General features: G+C 43.1%; 1 protein-coding gene across 3 annotated transcripts in view; it reads left to right on the top strand.

Annotated features, from left to right (window-relative positions):
• GLI3 (GLI family zinc finger 3) overlaps positions 1-25,054 on the top strand; it is a 281,034-nt gene that overhangs the window by 210,946 nt on the left and 45,034 nt on the right. The gene's annotated exons all lie outside the window — the stretch shown is intronic.

Genomic DNA, 25,054 nt, shown 5'->3' on the forward strand with positions numbered 1-25,054 from the left:
CCCCCCCCCCCCCCCCCCCCCGTCCCCCGCCCGAGTATTGTTTCCGATAATGCAGTGCCCTCCCCACTCCCACATACCTGAGTGGGCATATTTCCTTTACTAGTGCTTCATCTTATTTGGGACTTTTCTTCCACACCAGAGGAACCTCCCTAGCAGATGGGACCAGGAGCAACTGAGACGGAAGGGCCTTCCGATGATAGAGGATAAAAAGCTGTAGGCTTACACACACTCCTGTGCAGAAGCACAGGGGTCCCATCGAGGCATTAAGGATGGTCTTTTCATCAGCTTCATCAGAGTGTGGCCTTTTCATCAGCTTTTAATGTGACAGAAGATCTGACAGAACAGCTTTCGTGGGGACTCTTTGTCCACCCAGCACACGCGCACACATCACACACACTACCCCCAGTCTCTTTTCTTTTATAGTAACTTTTAATTGTAGATGATCCATACTTCTTGAGAGCCCTTGTCCATTTAAGCACTAAAATTATACATCCCCTGACACAGCCCACGTTTTTCATGGGCCTCGTGAGCTCCCCCAGTGTGTCTTCTGCAACTTGGCTCATCCTCTGTAATATATTCTGCATGCCGCCATCACATTATAGTCTTAGGTTTGCCAGGTTTTGAGATCCGTTATGTACAGGATGTTTTGGGAAGTTAACATGATGACATCAGCAGGGTTCCCCCCCCCAAACGTTTCTTTTGTAATCATGCCCCCTTGTAATTGTGCAGGAAGAATTAGAGATTTCTCAGCGCAGCAAGAACCTAGAAAATCAAATGTTTTTAATTAAGGTGTATTTCCAGATTTTTCCATGAACCTAATTCGACTCTCTCTCTTTAATTTGATGCAAGTGTTATTTCTAAGCCAAGCCTTACTTAATGGCCCTTTTTGCTTGCTGACCTTTAATGGGAACCACAGACATTGTAATACTAAAGGGGAAGAAAAAAAGTTTGGAATTTTTCTTTTCGGGTAGGCAAATTTTCCCGAAGAGGAAGGATGTCAGGAATACCCTTTGTGATACAACGAGTGGACAGGCATCCACAAGGGGGAAATTGTTTGCATGCAAACCGCCATCAGGAACGAGATTCTGTCTGGGCTGCTTGCTTTTGACAACGTCCCCATCTCTTGGTGCCTTCTCTGCAGATAGGTCATTGTAGTTTCCAAGGGGGGCTGTAATTATGGTTCCGCTGTTATCAAATGCGGGGATGGAATGGGAGCTTCCTCTGAGCCTACATTTAAAAGGAATTGTGCTCCTCATGAGGCACCAGGTTGGAGGTCGCATTTTGGGGGAATTTTGGTAATAACTCCACCTTTTCGCTGTCTGTTTCATGTGAAAGCTTTTACAAGACCGTGACTCTTGCAGGTGTTTGTACTTAATCTCAGGGGCGAAAGGTTTTGGGTAGTGATGATGTTTTCATAGAGAGATCTGAGTAGTTTGAAGGAATGTCTGCTTAAACTGTCGCCTTGAATGACCACTGTGTTGTCTGTTGTATCGTAAAAATTATAAACAAATCCATGTACAGTGGAAATTTTTTATTCCAAATCAGGTAGGAGTTACTCATGTCAGGATTAGGGGAAAATCCAATATATTACTTTTGATGTTATTTTAGTCTGAGATAAATTATGCAAATTAAGTGGATTAAAATTATGACTTGCGGTGACATACATAAAAATACCAGTTTATATCACGTATTTTCCACCTTTTTACTTGTTATCTGAAGTGTGGAAAGTCCAAATTCGTGCGTTTAAGTTGATTTCACTTTGCAGGATGCACGAGCACCTTCCCACTCACGGCTGTCTCGTTAGCACCAGCAATGGCCTGCTGTAGCATGGACACTTTATTTTTTTGTTGATTGAAGGAAAAGCTACTTCACGTCCACCTCATTATTTTGGTGGCAGGTGGAAAAAATGCCAGTTGTGAAACCCACTTTCTTAAAGACGGAGGGCAGTATTAACTGTTTCCATTCCCACAGCTTTCCTCGGAGAGAGGACATTTTGGGAATTAGTTGCATTTTCATGCTACGTACAACCAAGAGGCAAGGTGTTAAACCATTCTGATGCTCTGCCTTATTTATAGCCATGACCCATTCTTTTTCCCCCTCTTACAGTTAATAGAAAGATTCATGATTCTTCATGGCTGTCTATCTAGTGTCTGACAGTCCCGACTGCCTGCTAAAGCAAGTCACTATCTATAATTGATATCCTTCCGTGGAATAGGGTGCTGGCTGCGATTGAAGGGCTTTGCTGAAAGCTCTTAAATCCTGACAAGTTCTCCCCTTGTTCTGGTTCAGTCGCTGAGCTGCACGGTTGGAATTCCAGAGTCATTTGAACTTGGTGCAAAAGGGAGACATGTGTTTCCCATTAGCAAATCACAAAGTTGAAGAGGAGAATTAGGGACCCGGCTGGCTTTGCCCGCCAGGTAGTCTCATTTCCAGGGTAATGCACTCCGTGTTCTCTTGAAAAGATGACCTCGTCCCATTACTGTCCCAGCAGATGGGCTAAATATTGCCTTTCCCTTCTCCTCTCCTTTATTTCAAGCGCCTGTCCTCCTCCATGGGTGTGTTTCTTCTAGGTTTGCTGTGGGGTCTTTATCACCAGGACGTTTAATTAATTTCTCTTCCCAGCCAGATAATTATAATTGGGCTTAGTTACTCTCAAGCTAGTATTAAATGTGTCATAAATTTATTTCTGTGCCCAGAAGCTAAGAAGATAGATGTGTACTTTTGTGAACCACGTTTTTGTTATACTTTGTCCCTTCCTTGGTGTCAGTTAAAATAGAACGAACGAGAGTGTAGGAAGGAGGTACGGTACAAAAATTAATTCAAAGCGCCTTTGATTAAGATGGAATTTATTATTGATTTGTCAAGATGCAAGTGCTTTCTCTTCCCTCGACATCTGAAAGCACGTATTCTAATGACTCAAAATAAGTCAAAAAGTCCACATTTTCCCTTCAACTCCAAATTAATTAGACTCTCTTTTTGCTGTTGTGTATTGTATGTTACAAAAGACATGAATCTTTATTTTATTTTTTTTTTTACTTTTTTAAAGCTTATTTTTATTTATTTTGAGAGAACGGGGGTGGGGTGGGAAGAGAACAAGTGGGGGAGGGGCAGAGAGAGAGGGAGACAGAATCCTAAGCAGGCTCCACACTGTCAGTGCAGAGCCCAGCGCGGGGCTCGAACTCATGGAACTATGAGATCATAACCTGGGCCGAAATCAAGAGTCAGACTTAACCAACTGAGCCACCCAGGTGTCCCTGAATCTTAATTTTAAATGTATCTCTGACAGTTGTAGAATATTGGTTCTTGAAGTGTTTCTGGTTTTGTTGTATTTTTTTTTTTTAAGTTTGTTTATTTTTGAGAGAGAAAGAGAGACTAAGGGGAGGGGCAGGGAGAGGGAGACAGAGAGCCCGAAGCGGGTGCAGAGCCCAATGTGGGGCTCAAACCCATGAACCATGACATCATGACCCGAGCCAAGGTGAAGTTGTAATTTTTGTTGGAATGTAAAAAATTCCAATTCTGTCTTTTCGCCTGGCTTCTCTCATGGGTGAGCGAGGCTTCCAAACCTTCCTGAGACCCACTTCCCTCTTGCATTAATTCTGTCCTAGAAGGTAGAACCCATCTTCTGCTCTAGGAGGGTTGAGGCGTCTGAAACGCATACAGCGTGAGCACCCGTCAGTCAGTCCCAGGTTCTCCGAAACCCGCACGCTTTGTTTCTGAATGACATTGGACGTCCCCTCAGTGTTTGCGGAGGATGTGCACCTCCTTTGGGTCGCCACCGCTCAGTGGCCGCGTGTGCTTGCAAACATCACTGCTGGGGCGCCTGGGAGCCGAATAAAAGTAGTTTAATCACCGTCCCCAATGGCCACCTGTTTGCTCTAGCACTGTCCTTCCTTACATTCTGTTTCAGTGAAGTAACCCCCTTTCTGGCTGAGAAATAACACATACAGTGTTCTTTCCTAAGGTCTGTAAATAGGCACGTTATTTTTTAACAGTTTTTTTTTTTCACATTCACAGAGTAGTTTGCTTTATTTATTTTTTTTTAAATATGAAATTTGTTGTCAAATTGGTTTCCAGACCACACCCAGTGCTCATCCCAACAGGTGCCCTCCTCAATACCTATCACCCACCCTCCCCTCACTCTCACCCCCCATCAACCCTCAGATTGTTCTCAGTTTTCAAGAGTCTCTTATGGTTTGGCTCCCTCCCTCTCTAACTTTTTTTTTTTCCTTCCCCTCCCCCATGGTCTTCTGTTAAGTTTCTCAGGATCCACGTAAGAGTGAAAACATATGGTGTCTGTCTTTCTCTGTATGACTTATTTCACTTAGCATCACACTCTCCAGTTCCATCCACGTTGCTACAAAAGGCCAGATTTCATTCTTTCTCATTGCCAAGTAGTATTCCATTGTGTATATAAACCACAATTTCTTTATCCATTCATCAGTTGATGGACATTTAAGGCTCTTTCCATAATTTGGCTATCGTTGAAAGTGCTGCTATACACATTGGGGTACAAATGCCCCTATGCATCAGTACTCCTGTATCCCTTGGGTAAATTCCTAGCAGTGCTATTGCTGGGTCATAGGGTAGATCTATTTTTAATTTTTTGAGGAACCTCCACACTGTTTTCCAGAGCGGCTGCACCAGTTTGCATTCCCACCGACAGTGCAAGAGGGTTCCCGTTTCTCCACATCCTCGCCAGCATCTGTAGTCTCCTGATTTGTTCATTTTAGCCACTCTGACTGGCGTGAGGTGATATCTGAGTGTGGTTTTGATTTGTATTTCCCTGATGAGGAGTTATGTTGAGCATCTTTTCATGTGCCTGTTGGCCATCTGGATGTCTTCTTTAGAGAAGTGTCTATTCACGTCTTCTGCCCATTTCTTCACTGGATTATTTGTTTTTCGGGTGTGGAGTTTGGTGAGCTCTTTACAGAGTTTGGATACTAGCCTTTGTTTATTCCCCACCCATCCCTAGCAGAATGAGCCCGCCGAGAGGGCCTCAGGCAATTCCACGAGGAGGGTGTTTTCTCCTGCCAGTGGGGCCCAAGGGCAGAGAACGTGAGTTGTGTCTATATTAGTCCCAGCCTCAACTGGGTGGCATTTAAGTCCCTGTGCTCCATTTGTATCTTTTAAGCATGGTGTCAGAAATTCACCTTTTTGTAGAGTGATTAACCACCTACTTGGATTTTAAATGCTTTCCTATGCTGCAAATTTTGATCTCTAAAGCATGCTGTAGTTCCCTTTATCAGAAGAATACAGTTATAATCACCTTTGCTGCCATTTGAAAACAAATTCTGTACATAGGCAGCATGAAAATGAAGGGCTTTCTTTTTAATATCCTAGAGATTTAGATGTAAAGAAGGCACATCTAATCTGTGAAGAATTGGTGCATCCGTAGAAATGCGGGGAACTGAGGATGTGTTGAAGACATTATTTTCATATTAATACCATGATCCTAAATTTGCATTTTAAATATTTTCCATCTAATTTTGATCCCTTTGCTAAAGTTGCATTGTGTATCTTTACCTAAGAGAAAAGTGTAAGATGTGATCGCGGTCTCAGATACGAGGCAGAAATTAGTCTTGTGTGCACATAAAACGTAAAACGAATGAGTGGAGATTTTGATCTCATTTTCCCTACATGGAGTTGCTAGTTAATTTAGTTACTCTAATTATTTGGAAATATTGCGTGTAAAATGCAGACTAAGAACCACAAACTTCAAAGCTATCCTCTGACAATTGCGCCTCAAGGGTCACGTTCTTTTTAAAGTTACTGACTGGGCTGCACCTGCAGAAATCGTTCCCATAGAGACACTCAGGAGATTAGCCTGAGTGGGGGGCACGAAGGGCTGTGTGGTCCACCAGGGAAGGCCTCCCAGGGCCAGCGACATTCTGAGTGGCAGCCCCATCTCTGCCCTGACCCTGGGGATGACCTCCCTGGAACCACATGACCCTTCAGAACGTTATTTTCTCACTTATCACACCGTGAAACAACCATGGAAATAAATGCAGTCCCCAGCATCCAAGGCCAAGCAGAGATCACATGCAGTAGGCCTAATGAGAAACAGACAGAGGTGGAAAAGAGTGCCTCCCCTCTCTTTGTTTTATGTATTTGTTTTTTCAGGGTTGAGTGGGGGAGGGGAGGGGAGGGGAGGGGAGCCATGCTGTTGGGTCTGTGGCTTCTGGGAGTCTGCTCCAAGGCTTATTTTATATTCCTTGTTGCTGAACGTGCACTTGACTGAGGGCAGGAACCATTCTTCCCAGTGTAGTTCTGACAGATGGGACTTGGCCCAGCCATTTAACCTCCTTGGACTTCAGTTTAGTAAAAGCAAGTGAAAGATTTGCATTAGATAGTCCTTAGGATAGGGACGGCAAACAGGCTTCCTCTCAGGTGCCCACTTACTGCCTGGCAACCACCTGGGTGCCCTGGCGAGCACCCCCCTTGCAGTCGGGGAGGTGGGGGGGGAGGTGGGATGTACAGTCTGTTACGGATGGCTGCCCCCAGGTGGGGTTTTGGAGAACACAGTCCCTTGCCATCTTTTTCCCAGGATCTTTTCAACCCTGTAGATTAAGTGCCCTCCAGAATAATTGCATTTAATACTTCTCGGAGGTGGTATATGAATTACTTGAGTAATTGTGGAATTAAAATTTCTCTTTTACTGAGTAAGGGTTCTTACCTCTTGAACAAAGAATAAGAAATCAATATTTTGAAGGGGCACCTGGGTGGCTCCGTTGGGCATCTGACTCTTGATTTTGGCTCAGGTCATCATCCCAGGGTCATGGGATCGAGCCCTGTGTCGGGCTCCATGCTGAGCGTGGAGCCTGCTTGGGATTCTCTCTCTGTCCCTCTCCCTCTCCCCCCGCACCCCCCCCCCCCACCACCCTGGTCCTCCCTCTCTGAGAAAAAAAAAATTAAAAAAAGAAACCAGTGTTTTAAGTAAGATGTCTTTCTTAAATTTGTTCTGCCATGGTGTACCCCAGAAATGTTGAAATACCTGCTGAAATACTTCATGGGAATTCTTAATCCAAGCAACTCTTCCTGCCATTTGGAGAGGATTTTCCTCTGAGCTGGTCCTGAATGATACTTTAGGTAAGATTCCCTGGAATATTCTGAGTAGACCCACTTCATACAAGAAGGATTGACGGTCACTTTGGGCTGGGCTGTGTACCTTGTTGAAATATACTTGCCTGTAGCAGATCTTGCCCAGTACAGTGTGTCCTGTTGTTTATCAGGAGAGAGAGAGGCTGACATTAGCAGATCGGGCATTTGCTCAACCGCTCACCAGAAGAATGTTGGGTGAAGCTGGCGTGCCGCCTCCCTGCCCCAGCCTCATGGTGGGCACACTGTCCACAGGACTTAGAACTCATCCTCCAGGACTGGCCATTCTCATTGCAAGGGGGAGACAAAGAATCATAAAAGCATAGTGATTGCATATGAGGCAGGACGTAATGAAGCCAGAATTGTGTAGTTGCGATTCTGGGGACTTACAGGAGGGAGAGAGGTACATAAGGGATATCAGAAAAGACCTCTGGGAAACAGGTGGAAATAGTTCAGGTCAAAGCAGAGCGTGGGGGTTGACTTGTGAGGCATGATAGTGACGACGGTGATGATGACTTTGTAAGAATACATGGCACCTGATCCGAAAGAATACTTGGGCTTGCCACTGTACTCCTGTGCGATGTACATTTCAAAGCTGACAGACCCAGGTTCAAAGCCTGCTCTCTACCCAAGACACGTCACATTTCCTCCTTGTGAAATAAGGATAATAATAGTATTTACCTCTTAAAACTGTTGAGGGAATTAGCTAAAAATTATACTCCATGAAATATTAGTGATTCTCTTTCTAAAAGTGATAAGCGTAGGGGCGCCTGGCTGACTCAGTCAATGGAGCGTGGGACTCTTGATCTCGGGTTGTAAGTTCGAGCCCCACATTGAGTGTAGAGATTACTTAAAAGTAAAATCTTAAAAAATAATCATAGAAGTGAAAAGTGTAAAGACATTTACCGGCTGCTAAGTTTCATGTATGTTGCCCATAAAAAATATGGTTCAGGTTGGTATTCAGGCTGTGTTGGGGTTGTTATGTCACCCTGAAATTAATAATTGCATAGAGATGCCGAAGGTCCCTGGTTCATCCACTCCTGAGAGAGGAGGACTGGAGAAAGGTCTCCAGGTCTGTTCCTTATACTGTACATCCCTCCTTATTCTTGCCTCTGCAGTGTTGAGATTCAGAGCCTCGTGCTATTGTATGTTCTGTTGTCCTGATGTCCTTCTCAAAGTTCTCTTTGGTGGTCACCCAAAACCAAGGCTTCTCACCCTCGGCACAATAACGGAGAGAATTCTTTGATGTGAGGGCCATCCTTGACCTTGTCATGGGACCGTTAGCAGCATTGCTGACCTCTGCCCACTAGATTCCAGGAGGGAACCTCCCCCATTGTAACAACCCAAAGTCTTTCCAGACATTGCCAAATATCCCTTGGGGGGGGTGGTGCAAAACTGCCGCCTGTTCTGTCCCAAATCTTTCCTCTTGTGGTGTGGAAAACAAAACAAAACAAAAAAGGATATTTGTGATTTAAGATAAATTGTCTCCTTGAGTGTGCTCTAGAATGTTCAGATTATAAAGAAAAGATGAGTGGGACGCCTGGATGGCTCCGTCGGTTAAGCGGCCGACTTTGCCTCAGGTCATGATCTCGCGGGTCCGTGAGTTCAAGCCCCGCGTTGGGCTCTGTGCTGACAGCTCAGAGCCTGGAGCCTGTTTCAGATCTCTCTCTGACCCTCCCCTGTTCATGCTCTGTCTCTGTCTCAGAAATAAATAAACGTTAAAAAAAAAAAAAAAAAAAAAAAAGATGAGCTTGTTAGTCTCAAACAAAATGCTATTAAATATACATATATGTGGTGTGCCTGTGTGTGTGCGTGTGTGTGCTTACGTGTGTACATGCGTGGTATGTGTGTACACTTGTGGGTATGTATTTGGGTGTGTGTGTGCGTTTGTGTACATGTGTGTATATGTACAGATTTACAGATCTTAATTTTAAAGCAACATTTTTAAGGTCAGGCACTCAGTATTCAGCAAGGACTCTTACCAGCCAAGTCCTTTGTCTTGGTAAAGAAATTCCATCACTGTTTTTTTTGCAGACCAAGAGAAGTCACTCAGACTTCAGCTTCTGAGATCATGGCAAGCATGGTGATCAGGCTCCTGCTTTGACAGAAAACAGCTCCAGAAACAGAAAGCAATTTTCTAATGTGAGGACTTTTTTGAAAATTTAGGGACATTTAGTCTTTTCTGGGATCAGCTAAATACTGCCATAGATGAATTTTTTTTCATTTCTAGAACAATTAATGTTGGCAAGGTAGCTATAAGTGGCATATCCTTAAAGGATAGGCCAAGACCTTAAATGTAAGCCACCCCAAACCCACCCCATCCAATTACCAGTAAAACTAGCATTAATCAGTGAGTGGGAAGGAGGGCATTTATCTCTGATTCCTACATCTGCCAAGAACTGTTTCTGAATCTGAGTAAGTCATTCTATAATTTCAGCCCTCAGTTTCTCATTTGTAAAGTGGAGATGTTAATACCATCCCACTTTCCTCACAGGGCTTTTTATTTTTATTTTTTTAGTAGGGACAGAATGAGATCATATAACGCAAGCCTTTGAAAACTCTAAAGCATTATTCAAATATGAGGAAGAATAAGTACTAATCAACTTAATTAATTGAAGAATGGAGAGATTAAGGAGATTTTTCATCAAAATTTTAAAAAAGAATATGTAAAGGCTTTTCGTAAAAAAATAAAAAAGCTATGAATATGTCATTATTCACTCTCACCTGTGTAGGCTGGTGATTTTACCTGTTAACGATGCATCATCACCACCTGGTGGCCACTACACAAATTGCAGGCATAGTGTTAGAAGGAAATAGCCTCCTGCATGTCAGACTTCCAGAGTTGGGGTCATGGTCAGGGCCAGTGAGAGGGAACAAGAGCCGGCACATATATCTTTCATGTCTGCCCCTTTGAGTAAGGGGAACATACAGGGAAGACTATTGGGAGGACTACAGAGGTACAGGCAGAGCAGCAGGAAAACAGGTAAGGTTAAGTCTCAAGAGAAAGGTCTTGTGGATTTGGACATGGTCTTGAAAAGACAGGTGGATTCAAATAGGGAAAGACCATTATGGGGAGGTGTTGGGGCTTCTGTGTGGAAGTGACCACAGGAAGAGGTTAATGGAAGTGGAAAGTACAGGAGAATTTTATCTGTGATAGTGGCTAATATGCTAATATGATAAAAGGCTGGGGTTTTTGACACTTTGTGGGGTTAGAGATACAATTACATCCTGTGCTTTTGGTTTTGAAGAGTGGTGAGTAGTGTGGTGATACAGAACCACAGTGCTCCTGGAGGCAGAGGGCAACCGGAAGTGAGATTAAAGCACAATGAGTTTCCTGGGACCTGCTTGCTGAACTGGGAGTGTGACTTCTGGTCCAGGTGGAGTAAGGAGAATTCAGAGGTTTCTGATGAGAAGAAGGAGTGAACCGGTATGAGCCACAGAAAGGTCAGGGCCGAACGCAGCAGAGCTCCAGAAGCTGTACCAGCAATGTATTAAATGGGGCAGGGCCAGAAGTGAGACTCTGCAGTGGAAGTTATTTTAAACTTTTTTTTTTTTTTTTAATTTGGGAATTTGGAGATGTCAGACAGTGACCATTTTTGCAGCTCATGTGGATGTTGTAAATGACCTTCAGAGAGCAGTCAGAAGCTTCCGGGTTGCCAGCTGAGCACCCGGAAGGTAGTTTTGCCCATAGGACCCCTGTGTTTTGTGTGCATGGCCCCCGGTTCATTACCTGAGGGTAGCACGACCCTGCTGTCTCTCTTTAAAGCAAAATGGTTGGGTCTGTTGGAGAATGATCTCTGATGACTTACAGAACATGGCGGCTGTGTTACTCAAGTTTTTAGGGCCCACTTACTGATGGTTTTTTGTGATTATTAACATTTCTCTTTGTCACTGTTTTAATTTGGGGTGTGCCTTTTTTTCTAGTTAGGAATGAATAATCTGAAGTTCTGAAAATGTCTTCCTCGTCAGGAGAACAAAACACCTGTCACCTGTCAGCGTCACCAGAAGGCGCTGGGGAGGACGCTTCTTTATGTACCTGGTTCAGGAAGAGCAGGGCTTCCCAGTGGCTTTTCCAGGAAGCATGGGAAGTTCTCACACCTTCCTCTCCTGTCCCACCTGGGGAGAGAGGGCACATTTCCCAGGGCAAGATAAAGCAGTTCCGACTGCAAATACAACACAACCCTCACTGTATTCTCCTTGTGTTTTGCGGAGATAAACTTCACTAGAGTCTCAGTACTGAGCCTTTTGGCTTCTGGCAGCAGCTTTAATTGCTAAAATGCAGATTTTTTTTTTTTTCTTGATCAAGAGGGGATTATTCTTGTTATCAGTCTAGAGCATCTTATTTCAAGATGAAAAGCCTTTACGGAATTACAGATGCCAACGTTTGTACAAAGCTTTTTGGCGATTGACAACTCAAAGAGAAAGTATGATTTATTAGCCTATAATGGCCAACCCTGAGCGATGGTCGAGGTCCCACTGATTTGTGAAATTGCTTAATGTGAACTGCCTTTTTATGCCACTCAAGCCCCAGGTTACTCAAATAAATGTAGAGTCTACGTTATGTGATATGTTATGGGAGAGAGAAGAAGAAAAGGGGCAAGAGGAGAAAGGTGGCTTCTAAAATCCATCTTGGCGGTGCCTTTTACAGTAGTTTGGCTGATAAGCCAGCGGAGGAAAGATTAATAACGAGGCTTGTCGCTATCAGTACCTGCCTGTCGATTCTCTGTAACAGGGCTGTCTGTTCAGCATGGAAATTATTGATTAAATAAAAATTGCTATTAGATTGTGATGTGATCCATAATCACAAACAATGGTGGACATTCCTCTTTTAGATCCTCAGCCATGCATCACGTTGTTTCTTTTTTTTCCCCCACCGTAATTTATATCGCGCTGACATACGAGCTCCTTAGGTTTATCCTTTCTGCTCAGAGGCAGGAAACCTCAGGCATGAGCCATACAGGCCGGCCGGAGAGAGGATGAAAGGAGGGTCCTGGTTAGGGGCGCAGCTGGTTCATTCACCTGGCTGCAGCCCAGTTTATGTGTGTTTTTCAACTTAAAAAAAAAAACCTGTGGTGAAATACACATAATATGAAATTGACCATTTGACCAGCTTATTTTCTCCAGCTTTACGTCAGTGTAATTGATGACTGAAACTGTGTATTTTTTAAGTGTACAAAGTGATGATTTGATATATGTATATGTTGCAAAATGATTAACACCAAGTTAATTAGCACATCCATCACCTCACAGTTATCTTTTCTTATGTATGTGGTGAGAACTCTTAAGATCTGTTCTCTTGGCAGATTTCAAGTATGCAATATGGTATTGTTAACCCTGGTCACCATGCTATACATAGATCCTCAGGACTTATTCATCTTATGAATGAAAGCTTACACTCTTTGAATAGCATCTCCTCATTTCTGCAGCCCCAGCCCCTGGCAGCCAGCCTTCTAGTCTCTCTTTCTGTGAGTTTGACTTTTCTTTTTCCTATTTTTGGATTTGACATATAAGTGATACCATTCAGTATTTGCCCCCCTTTTTTTTTTTGTCTCACTTATTTCACTTGGTGTGGTACCTTCAAGGTCCATCCATGTTGTCACAAATGACAAGATTTCTTTCTTTTATTATGACTGAATAATATTCCATTATACACAAACATATGCATTTATACACACAGACACACACACACACACACAATTGGCCCTTAAGCAACACGGTTTGAACTTTGCAGGTCTATTTATATTTGTGCTTTTTTCAATAAGGACCATAAATACATTTTTTCTTCCTTATGATCTTTATTTTTAGAGTTTGTTTATTTGAGAGAGAGAGAAAGGGTGCGCATGAGTGGGGGAGGGGCAGAGACAGACGGAGAGAGAGAGAAGTCGAAGTAGGCTCTGCACTGTTAGTGCTCAAACTCACGAACCATGAGACCAGGACCTCAGCCGAAACCAAGAGCCAGATGCTTAACCAACTGAGCCATCCAGGCACCCCTTCCTTATGATTTTCTTAACATTTTATTTCTCTAGCTTACTTTATTGTAGGAATCGGTATGTAATACATGTACTAATTTTGTGTTAATGGACTGTTTATATTATCAGTGAGGATTCTGGTCAATGGTAGACTAATAGTAGTTAAGTTTTGGGGAGTCAAAAGTTATACATGGACTTTCAAGTGTGCTGACCCCTGCTTTGTTGGTCAGTTATATCTGCCACATTTTCTTTATCCACTCATCTGTGGACAGACATTTAGACTGTTGCCATGTCTTGACTATTGTGAATAATACTGTAATGAACATGGGAGTGCAGACATGTCTTTGAGATTTTATTCCCTTCGGGTATATACACAGAGGTGGGACTGCTGGGTCAGATGAGAGTTCTAGCTTCAATGGTTTGAGGAACCTCCATACTGTTTTCCACAGTGGCTGCACCAATTTACAGTCCCACCAGCAGTGCACAGGGTTCCCTTTTCTCCATATTCTTGCCAACATGTGTTATCTCTTTCTTTTTTATAAGACATCCTAACAGGTGTGAGATGGTATCACATTGTGGTTTTCACGTGCATTCCCCAATTATTAGTGACACTGAGCACCCTTTCATGTACCGGTTGACCATTTGTATGTCTCCTTTGGGAAAATGTCTATTTTTGATCCTTTGCCTGTTTTTAAATTGCACTATTTGTTTTTTTTCAGTTGAGTGATATAAGTTCCTTATATATTTTGGATAGTAACCCCTTACCACATGTGTGGTTTGCAAACATTCTCTCCCATTGTGTAGACTGCCTTTTCATTTTGTTAATTATTTCCTTTACTGTGCAGGAGTGTTTTAGTTTGATGTAGTCCCATTTGTTTACTTTTGCTTTGTTGCCTATGCTTTTGGTGTCAAATCCAAAAGAAATCATTGCCAAGACCAATGTCAAGGAAACTTCTCTGTATGTTTACTTTGAGGGGTTTTATGGTTTCAGGTCTTTTGTCCATTATGAGTTAATATTTTCTATTTCTGTGGAAAATGCCTCTGGAAATTTGATAGGGATTACATTGAATCTGTAGATCACTTTGGGTGCTATGGATGTTTTAGCAAAAACTAATGCTTCCAACCCAAGAACATGGACTCTCTCTCCATTTATTTGTATCTTCTTTAATTTATTTCATCGACATCTTATGATTTTCAGTATCCATGTCTTTAACCTCCTTGGTTAAATGTATTCCTAGATATTTCATTATTTTTGATGCTGTTGTAAGTGGGATTGCTTTCTTGATTTCGCTTTCAGATAGCTGATTGTTAGTGTATAGAAATACAGTTGATTTGTGTATGCTGATTTTGTATCCTGTAACTTTACTGAATTTGTTTACTAACCTTATTTTGGTCTCGTGTCTTTAGAGTTTTCTTGTTTTAATATTTATTTATTTGGAGAGAGAGAGAGAGAAAGAGAGAGAGAGAGAGAGAGAGAGAGAGAGAGAGAGAGAATGAGAATGAATCCTAAGCAAGCTCCACGCTCAGTGTGGAGCCTGACATGGGGCTTGATCCCACAACCACGAGATCATGACCTAAACCAACATCAAGAGGTGGACACTCAACCAACTGAGCCACCAAAGCGCCCCTTAGGGTTTTCTATACTTAAAATCATGTAATCCGCAAATAGAGACAATTTTACTTCTTTCCAGTCTGGGTGCCTTTCATTCCTTTTTCTTGCCTAATTGCTATAGCTCAGACTTCCAGTAGGGAGATGGGACATACTCATGTTGACCATTTTAAAGCATGCAATTAATTGCCACTTGGCACATTCAGAATCTTGTGCAGCCATCGCGACCATGGATTCCTGGACATTTTCATCACTGCAAAAGGAACCTACCCATTAAGCAGTCACTTTTCTTCCTTCCTCTTCCACAGCCCCTGAAAACCACTCATCTGCTTTCTGTGTCTGTGGACTGTTTGCCTGTTCAGAATATTTCATAGAAGTGGAATCATATAATATATGGCCTTTTGTGTCTGGCTCTTTGCACGTAGCACAGCATGTGCAGGATTCATCTGCAATGTAGCAGACAGATGTCAGTGCTTCATTCCTTTGCTTGGCTGAAGGATGTTCCATTGTATGACTATGCCACATTTTGTGTATCCTTTTATCTGCTGGTGGGCCTTTTGGATTGTTTCTGTCTGCTAGCTGTTGTGTTGTTATGGACACTCATGGGTGAGTTTTTTTGTTTCAACACTTACTTGCACTGCTTTTGGCTCTGTTTCTAGGAGTGGGGTTGCTAGGTCATATGGTAATTGTGTGTTTAACATATTTGAGAAACTACCAGACTTTATAGCAGCTTTGAAGTTGTGTTGTACAGGCTCTGCCTTCCTAGGTGGTCTTACCTCTAACCTCATTAGCCTTTTTGAAATACTCACCATTTTTGCCTCCCTGGGCACCTCACCTCCATGCCCAGGCCTTGCCTAGCTTCCTTGGGCTGTGGATCAGACTTACTTTCTGGGTGCCGCACTCTGGGGTGCCTTGTGGCACTGCCATGCATGGGCTCACAGGCATCCCTCAGCAAATAGCTCCGTACATCCACCATTACTTTCCCCCCCCATACGGGGTAAGACTGTTTGGGACAAATGCATAGACTGAATATTCAAAGCATTAGGTGAGATGAGCTTAGACAAATAGACCGATAGGCTGACCAAATTTTATTTCTGAGTGCTGATTTAGATGAATGGGGATCTAGTTGATATTCAGCTTAGTGGAATGAACATAATCCTTGCGTGGGGGCTACTTTGTGAGCCCCTTGCTGGATGGTACTGTTGTGACCACTGCTAATTGTAGAATCTTCGAATGACCTAACCTGCTCTTCTTTTTTAACCAAGTGCAGTGAGGTCTGGAAAAGCTAACAAACTTATTCAAGACCACGAAATTTGCCCCATTATACACAAATCACCTTGTTTTAAATGGCTGTTTGGTGCATGTAATGAAGGAAGGCCTTCAGACTTCCTTAGCTATTAAATGTATGCATTTTTGCTTCCCCTGCTCCACCCCCCTCACCCCTTCCCCCAAGACCACATGGTCTCTGTCTCTCTCTTTATCCATTACAGTCTTGAAGGGGAAGCTGTCTCAGGTTTATTATGCAAGTTGTATACCATTGAAAGTAAATATAACTCTGGGAGCCTGGGTGGCTCAGTCTGTTAAGCACCCAACTTTAGCTCAGGTCACAATCTCACGGTTGCTGGGTTGGAGCCCCACATCAGGCTCTGTGCTGACAGCTCGGAACCTAGAGCCTGCCTCAGATCCTATGTCTCCCTCTCGCTCTGCCCCTCCCCTGCTCATGCTCAGTCTTTCTCTCTCTCTCTCTCCCTCTCTCTCTCTCTCTCTCTCTCAAAAATAAATAAACATTAAGAAACAATTTTAAAGCTAGCACAGATATGAAAAATAGAGGTCCCAGCGGAATTCTTTGATAAAGTTAGGTTTTTAAAGCCTACAGACAGGAGCTGGAAAGGAAGTGCATACATGGAGACGACCTCCATCCTCTCCACTGGCCTCTGAAGCACTAGGTTCCCCTGGGACCAGGTGACACACGGCAATGAGAACAGAACAGCTCCCTTCTTACTTGGCTCTTATTTTTTGTGTGTTTGAGTGAACATGCACAGGGGACAAGGAACTGAGGGTGCATTCAGAAGCTGGCCGAGGCCTGTCCTCGAGGCTTCCCTTCCAGAACAGGGGGCAGCAAGACCATCACAAAGAAGAATTCCTCTCCTACTGGAACAGGAAGTAAGACCATGGCTTGCAAAGCAGACCAGAAGCTTGGGTGGCAGAATCTCTCGGGCGGATGGGCTTCTCTGGACCCAGAGGGCTGAGGTTCCTTATACTCGTAACCATGAACCACTATCAAACGGTTTTGAATAATCTTAAATAATGGATAAGGTGCTGGAAAGTTGAAGCTGGTGAGTGTTATTCTGCACTTTCCAAGGAGAGCAAGAAAATGAATTCTGAAAATCACAGGTGGAGACTTGTGAGCCAGTTCCAGAAGAAACTGTATTTTTATTGTTAAAAGTTTGTTGTATTACTACAAGATGAAATTGTAATCGCCGGGACTCTCGGGCTCACTGAGAAAAAGGTTACTCTAGACCGGGCTTATGTTTTCTTTGACAGTATTGTGAGACTGGTTGATTAGGAAAATGCAGTAAGTATGTGTTGGGACTTCAGCAAGACATTTAATAAGCAACTTAGGCCAAGACAGAAATTGAGGATTGTGTTAAACAGCAGTTAGGAGATGTAGTCACTGGGTGGATGATAAGGGATGGCTGGACATCAGCCAAGTGAGCTGTTTCTAGAAGCAGGCTGCTGGGCTTGGCCCCCAGCCTCGTTTTACTTAACAATTTGGTGTTTGTTTGTTTCCGGGACGAAGTCACTGAGTGTAATTATCATCAAAGATGTTTACGAGGAGTTTTCAAATCCACTTAATGACTGAATCGGGGTCCTCAAAGATCTTGAAAAATCAAAATACTGAAATCGCTCCAAGGAGATTAAAAATTATGATAATAACAGAAGTCTTTAATTAACTATAAATTCGCTTTTACTAGGCACTGAGATTTGCCGCCAAAACTAGCTAATGGGATTCTCAACTACAGAAACAGAAGAAGTACACTCTATTAGCCTTGTGCTTCAACTCTCTCTGGAAAACACCACTCAGCCCAGTGTTCTGTGTTCTCAGGATACACAGATTTATGGTCGTTGGATCAAGCAGAATAAGATCCAGACATGCCTTGTAAGACTGGAGAGATATCTGGGTTTTCTGGTGGGCAGAGAGAGCTGGGGGCGTGCTGACTGTCTTCACATATTTGAGGGTTTCTCGGCTATCTTGTGGAAGGTGGATCTGACTTGATCTCAGTATCAGATTGTAGGCCAAATGCCTGGAAATTCTAGGGAAACAGATTTAAGTTCAACGTGAGGAGAACTGATTTGACAATGAGGGCTGGCCACAGTGTTGCCCCAGGAAAGAGGGACTCCCTGAACTCCCTGAAATTGGACAGCGCTGGGAATGGGGTGTTACAGGTAATTCAGAGCTTCCAGTGGGTTCTGGACTAGGTGAACTTTACTTCCTGTCAAAGCTGAGAGAGATCCTCTTACATGACAGATGTTTCTTGAAACCATTTATGTGCTCTGTGAAGAGGACAGGTTGGCATTTGAGCTTGACTAAGAATAATTAATAAAATCATCTCCCTTTTCTATCAGTTCCTAACAGTGTTTCCTCTCCCAAGCTTTTCCTTACTTAAAAACATTTTTTTATTATAAAACATGTTACTAATTAGTAAAATGAATTTGACTGGCACACCATTTGAAAAGTGAACCCCTGAGTCCGTCCGATGACAAGCTTAGGATAAGAATTTGCGTGTTGTGAGGCCAGGGGTTTCCTTGTAGGCCAGTGCTGTCTCTAACCCAAAAACTTCTTGGAGTTCTGGGAGGGTTTCCTCATGTTATTTTGCTGTGGTTATTATATATGAAAATTTGCCTTAGAGTGTTCTTCAGAAATCAGTCTGGTTTGCTGAGATCACATATCTATAAATGAATCGCTTCTATTTTTTTCTGAGATACTTTCAGATAAAGGTGTTAGTGCTAACCTGATTGACAGGTAAATGATCAAATACTTTCGAATACTGGAAAATGACTTTTTTTCCTCAGAAACGACTTTGGGTCTCTCTTGGGTTCGGGCTGTGGCTATGTGGCATACATCTTTGGCAACTTGAAGCCCGATTTTTCCGTGTTTCATCCCTTTTTTACAGACGGCAGTCCTCTGGGCAGTCCCAGCATTGATTTTGCAACTGTTCCGCACACATTCACAATTACATAATATACTTTCAACCTTTTCCTCTCTCTCCTTCTCCCCATTGTGCTGTGGCAAATGGCTCTCATTGGCTGCTTCTTTCCTCCTTTCTTTCTTCTTTCCTTTTTTTTTTTTTTTTTTTTTTTTTCCTTAGTTTCCTTATCTTGGTAATTCATTTCACTCCATCACCTTGTGTCCTGAGCTAAGACGTCTGCGGCAATGTTGGTCAGTTCCTAGTAGGTACCCGGCCCTTCATTCCCCCCCCCCCCCCCCCATTTCTTTTCGTGAGTCACACATAAGAATGACCCTTCATTGTGAGCGGTTGTCAGGCCACCAGCCTCAGCTGAGCCCGGGACACCTGGTGGAGCCTCACCTGTCACGTGTGAAACCAGCACCACTTCTGTCCCCTGAGAAGTGACCTGACCTCATTACTGCTTCTACCCTGAGTGTGCTTTTGTAATCAGGAATTCCTCAGAAATGCCGAGGAACTGAGAAATGAGTAAACAGAGCCAAATTAAACTGTCCTTTACCTTAAATACTAAAAAAGTTTTTTTTTTCCTTTTTCTCAAGTTTTTTATTTATTTACTTGAGAGTGACAAAGACAGCACAAGTGGGGAAGGGCAGAGAGAGAGGGAGAGAGAATCCCGAGCAGGCTCCCTGTTGCCAACACAGAACCCAGTACGGAGCTCGAACTCACAAAACCGTGAGATCATGACCTGAGCTGAAACTGGGAGTCAGATGCTTAACCGACTAAGCCACCCAGGCGCCCCTAAAAAGCTATTTTTAAATGCACGTTTGTTTTCCTGCCCATCATCCCCTTTAGGGATCTGGTACGTGTTAGTAATGTCTCTCTTGAGTCTGGGGCTGTTGTCTGGCCCACTGAAGGGATAGATGTCTCCTTTGGAATAGCACGTCTCCAGTTTGGGAATAAACCTAACTGACCCTGGCTGCCCAAATCTGGAGTTTTAGTCACTGCTGGGTCATTTTAGGCCTGCCCCCTAATATCTGCAAAAGTACAGACGCTCATATATTGTTTGTCAAAATATTTAGAAGCTGAAAGTCAGACCAACAAACTGTTGAGCGTTTTCTACCTGGTCTTGTCTCCTATACCTTCACGACAGCTGACAAGGCCAGGTTTGATCGAGACTTAGCGGGCTTCTCAGAGTCCTGGGCTCGGTGTGGTGGCCCAGGATGTTTGTGTCTTGCCTGCCTCCTTGTCTTCCCACTCCCGGCCCTGGAGAGGCTTGGAGAGGCGGGTCTGCACGTCCAGGCCCCGTTCCCAGCTCCCCAAGCAGCCAGCCCTCGGCCCAAGGACACACGTACATCAGGTGATGGCATGGTTCATCTTCAGAAGGAGGAACCCAAGAAGAGCCCAGCCTGTCCAGGCCCTGGAAACAGGCGTGGATTCTGTTTGCCCAGGGAGCTCCAGAATGCCGGGATCCAGGGTGTGGTCCAGAAAGGAGGCTGGATGCCACACTTCTCTGACTCCTCACCCTGTGGGGGAGGTATGTGGCTGGAAGAGGCTACACCAAGACCCTCTGAAGCAGAGCATGGTCTGCAGACCAGCTGCCAGTTCACAGACGTCACTGGTCTGCAATTAGATAAGAAGGCTGTGCCGAGTGTAGATCAAAGCACCTCTTTCTTCGTCAAGAAAATCTTGCCTCAGAAGTAAGTTCTGTCAGCTGAATGAACAGTGTGTTTGGGGGTTTACCGTCAGACACGAGCACTTTATCTTCTTGTCAGTGACCAGTGTTTTGACTCTCCTGCCTGGAAACACTGGGCCCAGGCAGGGCCCTTCTCTGCTAGGTCTAACACCAGAACTGCTCAGTGATGTTGGCTTCCACTGGTCCCTCGGTTCTGGGGTTCTTACCATGTTCTATGATATATCCCATATGTTCATCTCCCTGTATGCCTTGCTTTCCCTGGTAAAACTCTGATAAGTGGAATTTTTGCCTCCCTTCTTGAGTCTTCGGGGGGGGGGGGCACTGGGTCATTTGCTCCCTAGTGATTAGACTAGCCGTCATCTCAGTGGCCCAAGGTCCCGAGAGCAGTAGTCCTTATTCATACTGAGCCACACCCTGGATGGGGGACTTGGGCACCTGCACTTCTAACCAGCTCCCACGTAATTGCTGTGCATGCAAAAAGCTGAGGACTGCTTGCCCCGCTGACTTTCCAGAGCAGGGCACGCCATCGGGCTGGACAGCCTCACTCGGGGCTCCTGTCCCTTACTGTCTTAACATATTTGCTGTCTTTTGAGAGGAGACATATGGTCAAACAAGGTGGTTCCTAGTGGTAGGAACAATGCATCTAGTTTGGCTCTAAGAGCTGTTATATCCCTTCGGCTATAGAAGCTACACTGAACCTGGGGCTTCGAGAAGGTAGTGATCTGAGGACCTGAGGTGTCTATCCCCTCCTCCACAGCTGCCTAATCCCCCTCCCTTCCCTCCTTTTCTTCCTCAGCTCCTCTCACCAGCTGGAGTCTGCCAGCTGACTTGGACGGGAAGCAGGGATTGTAGTAAGATAAATGTCCTTCACCTTTATCCCTGCCCTCCCTCCCCATCCAGGCCAGTGGCTCATTAGGTTGAGGCAGAACCAAGGTGGACGTTGTCTGGATAATGGACAAAAGGAGGCCCATGGGGGTAAGTGGGCTTTTTCCAGGGCCAGGGGTCCCCTGCTTCCTGCCAGCAGGGCACAGGCTGGTGCTGTCCCCAGTGCGGGGCTCCGGGGGAATTTTGAAGCGCTTCTCCTGGGGTGACTTCTTGGTCATTAGGCACCATGGATCCCTGTGTGTATGTCACAGAAACAATCAGGGCAGTGGAGGCACCTGACGGTTCCCCCTCGAAGGACTTGTTGGTGCAGTAAATAATCACAGAGGATGATGAGAACTCAGGTCTCCAGCATTTTATTTTGTTTTCAGAGCTCCTGAGCTTCGCTGGAACTCTTCGTTCCCTCACACTTCATGAGTTTTTTCAACCCTGTAATTTGGCTCTTGGGATTAAGTGCTTTGTCTGTACTCATAAAACTCTATAAAGCTGCTGGCCTCTGTAGATGCGTTTAAAGTCAAAGAGTCAGTTAGTTCCAACATGCTGGAAGTTTCTTTCCAAATTTTTTAATTGCAATGCAGTGTAAAATTTAAAAGGGTTTTGGGGGGTAATTAAATGTGTGCAATTAATGTAGTGTGTAATGGCTCTTCCTGTTAATTTTCACAGCCCAAATATTGTTTGTCTTCCATATCCTTTCCAGCCCCATGGGCCTCTTTACTATTACTCATACACTAAGGACATGCCCTTCACAGGACCTTTGCACTTGTGAGTCCCACTGCCTGGATCTATATCTTCTCATAGAATCCACAGACCTTCCTCCAGGCCCCTGCCAAAGTTCTCATATCTGAGAGTCCTCCCTGACCTGCCTGTAGACACATACACTCTTTCCATCCCTCCCCTTAGCCTGCCTTTTAAGTTTTTACAGATCTCACAGTTGAAAACATGACTTTCTTGTTTTTGTTTTAAACACTGTATTGTCTGCCTCCCACCACAAAGCTATGAGCAGCACCATGACCTTAGGAACCTTGTTTGTTCACTGCTGTCCTCCCAGGACCAAGACTGGCCCGGTGTATAGTAAGTGCCCTGTATGACGACTGGTTTTCTCCTTAACACGGTGGCTGCAAAAGTGCGTCTGTGTGTCTTGTGTGTGAATTCAGGGTGAAGAGTACTTTTTAAGCAGGTCGAGACTTTTCTACCCATTCATCCATCTCTCCATCCATCCTTAAAGTAGACTTCTAAGTACTAAAATGATACATAGAAGGGAACCCTTCCAGAGGAGCGTACAACTGACTCAGCCTTAACTGGAGGAAAGTAAGAAGGAATCCCAAAGCAACACAGAAGCATTGAAGTTCAGATAACTAAAAAAATAATAATAATAATCCATAATGCCTTTAAAATAAACAAAACCAAAGGCAACTTTTACTAAAATTGTTACAGATTTTTCTCTCTTCTTACAGTAGGTTTTGCAACAGAGAATATATTCAGTGCACTGGTGTGTGCATTTATATTTTGGATCTTATTTTCATCATATGGATATAGCACAATCACTTAGTCATCCGTGTTTGACATTTGGGAGTTTCCTGACTTTTTTTTTTATTGTCAGAAATAACAAACATTTGGGTGCCTGGGTGGCTCAGTCGATCAAACGTCTGACTTCAACTCGGGTCATGATCTCATGGTTTGTGAGTTTCAGCCCCACATTGGGCTCTCTGCTGTCAGCACAGAGCCTGCTTCGGATTGGATCCTCTGTCTCCCTCTCTCACTCTGCTCCTCCCCCCATGCTCGCTCGCTCTCTCTCTCTCTCTCTGTCTCAAAAATAAATAAACATTAAAAAGAAAAAGGAATAATAAACATCTTTGTGTAAAATTCTTTGTTTCTGTTTTGGATTTTTTTTTTCAAATATAATCTTGATGATTATAGATGAATTTCAGGATGATTTTGACTAAATGTAAAAGAATATACCACTGAGATTTTGCCTAGAATTTTGTTAAAACCTTAAATTGAAAAGAATCCATATTTTCTCAAAATTCAATTTTCCTGTGTGATTACAGGGTGTTTGTTTTATACCTGAGCTTTCTTTTTTTTTTTTTTTTTTAATTTTCATTTTTAAGTAATCGCTACATCGAACATGGGGCTCGAACACAAAACCCTAAGATCAAGAGTTGCACTCTCTTCCAGCTGAGCCGGCCAGGCACACTTATGTCTGAGCTTTCTTAATATTTGCCTTCTTATGACCACCTTGCATTTCTTTCCTTGCCCATTCCTGAGCATGAAAGTTTTTCCCCACATTTTTTTCCCAATTGTCTGTTGCTTTTCAAAGGGAAGGTGCTGGGGTTTTGTGTCTGTTCCTATTTATTTTGTGTATGGTTAACCTCCTGAATGCTCTTGATGGCCTAAACGGTTCTGTATTTTATTATCTAATACACGCCTATCACCTGCCAGTAATAATAATTGTGTCTTTTTTCTAATAGATAGGTATTGTGTTTCTGTCTCATGGCATCGGATACATTTTTTGAAATCGAGTCAGATAATTCTGATGGTAGCTGTAAGCCTTCTTTTGTATCCGGTTTTAATGAAGCTGTGTTGAATCTGAATATCATCTGTGTAACTCATTTAAGATGGATAATATTGGGACATGTGAATGAAGTGCCCATCTTTCTTTTGGAAATTTCTAAGAATATTACCTCAAAAGATTGTCATGTTAGTTACTTCATTAACTTTTTGCTACTTAGAGAGATTACCATGTGCTATGGTACATTTCTTTGTCACTCTAGAATGTGCCAGCTAAGTTATTATGATATATTGCTGGGTTTAGTTGTTTTATTTATAATTTCCATATTTTTATGACTGAGATTTGTAGCTTAGTTTCTTTTTGTGCCGCTTTGGTATCAGAGTCATGCCAGATTTTTTTTTGAACGTTCTAAATTATTTCCATCATTTCTCTCTCCAGAGTACCTTACATAGCATGAAAATCTGGTCCTGGAATATTTGAAATAATATTCCCATAAAAATTTTTGAGTCAGGAGTCTTTTGAGAATAAAATCCTTTAATAACTTTAAAAAGTTTTTCTTATGGTTTGGGTCATATCTGGATTTTCAACCTTCTGAGTTGATTTGAATTACTTTTATTTTTACCAGAAAGTCACCCATTTCTTTGAGATTTTCAGTTTAGTGTCATCACGCTGTGGTTACTTAAACTCTTCTATAAATGCCCTCTGTGTGCTTAGTTGTCTCACTTTTATTTTACTTAATTTTTTATTTTACTTTACTTTTAACTTTTTCATTTTATTTTATATTTTACTTTACTTTACTTTTATTTTATTTTCTGCCATTTGTCTTTTCCCCCAGCTGCTTGGGCATGTCAGTGATTTCTCTTATTTTCCTTTTTTCCTCAAAAATGCATTTCTGGAATTAGTTCTTAATTCTGTGTTTGCATTTTAATTTGTGTCCTTTTGTCTGTTTTTTAAAAATGTTTTCTCTTTCATGCTTTTCTTGGATTGAGTTTTGCTTTCTTCTATGACTTCTAGAATGAAATGTTCATCTTATTTTTTTTCTTTTTCTTTTTTCTTTTTTTTTAATGTTTATTTACTTTTGGAGAGAGAGAAACAGAGAAGGAGTGGGGG

The sequence above is a fragment of the Panthera uncia genome, chromosome A2 (assembly GCF_023721935.1).
Source record: "Panthera uncia isolate 11264 chromosome A2, Puncia_PCG_1.0, whole genome shotgun sequence".
NCBI lineage: Eukaryota > Metazoa > Chordata > Mammalia > Carnivora > Felidae > Panthera > Panthera uncia.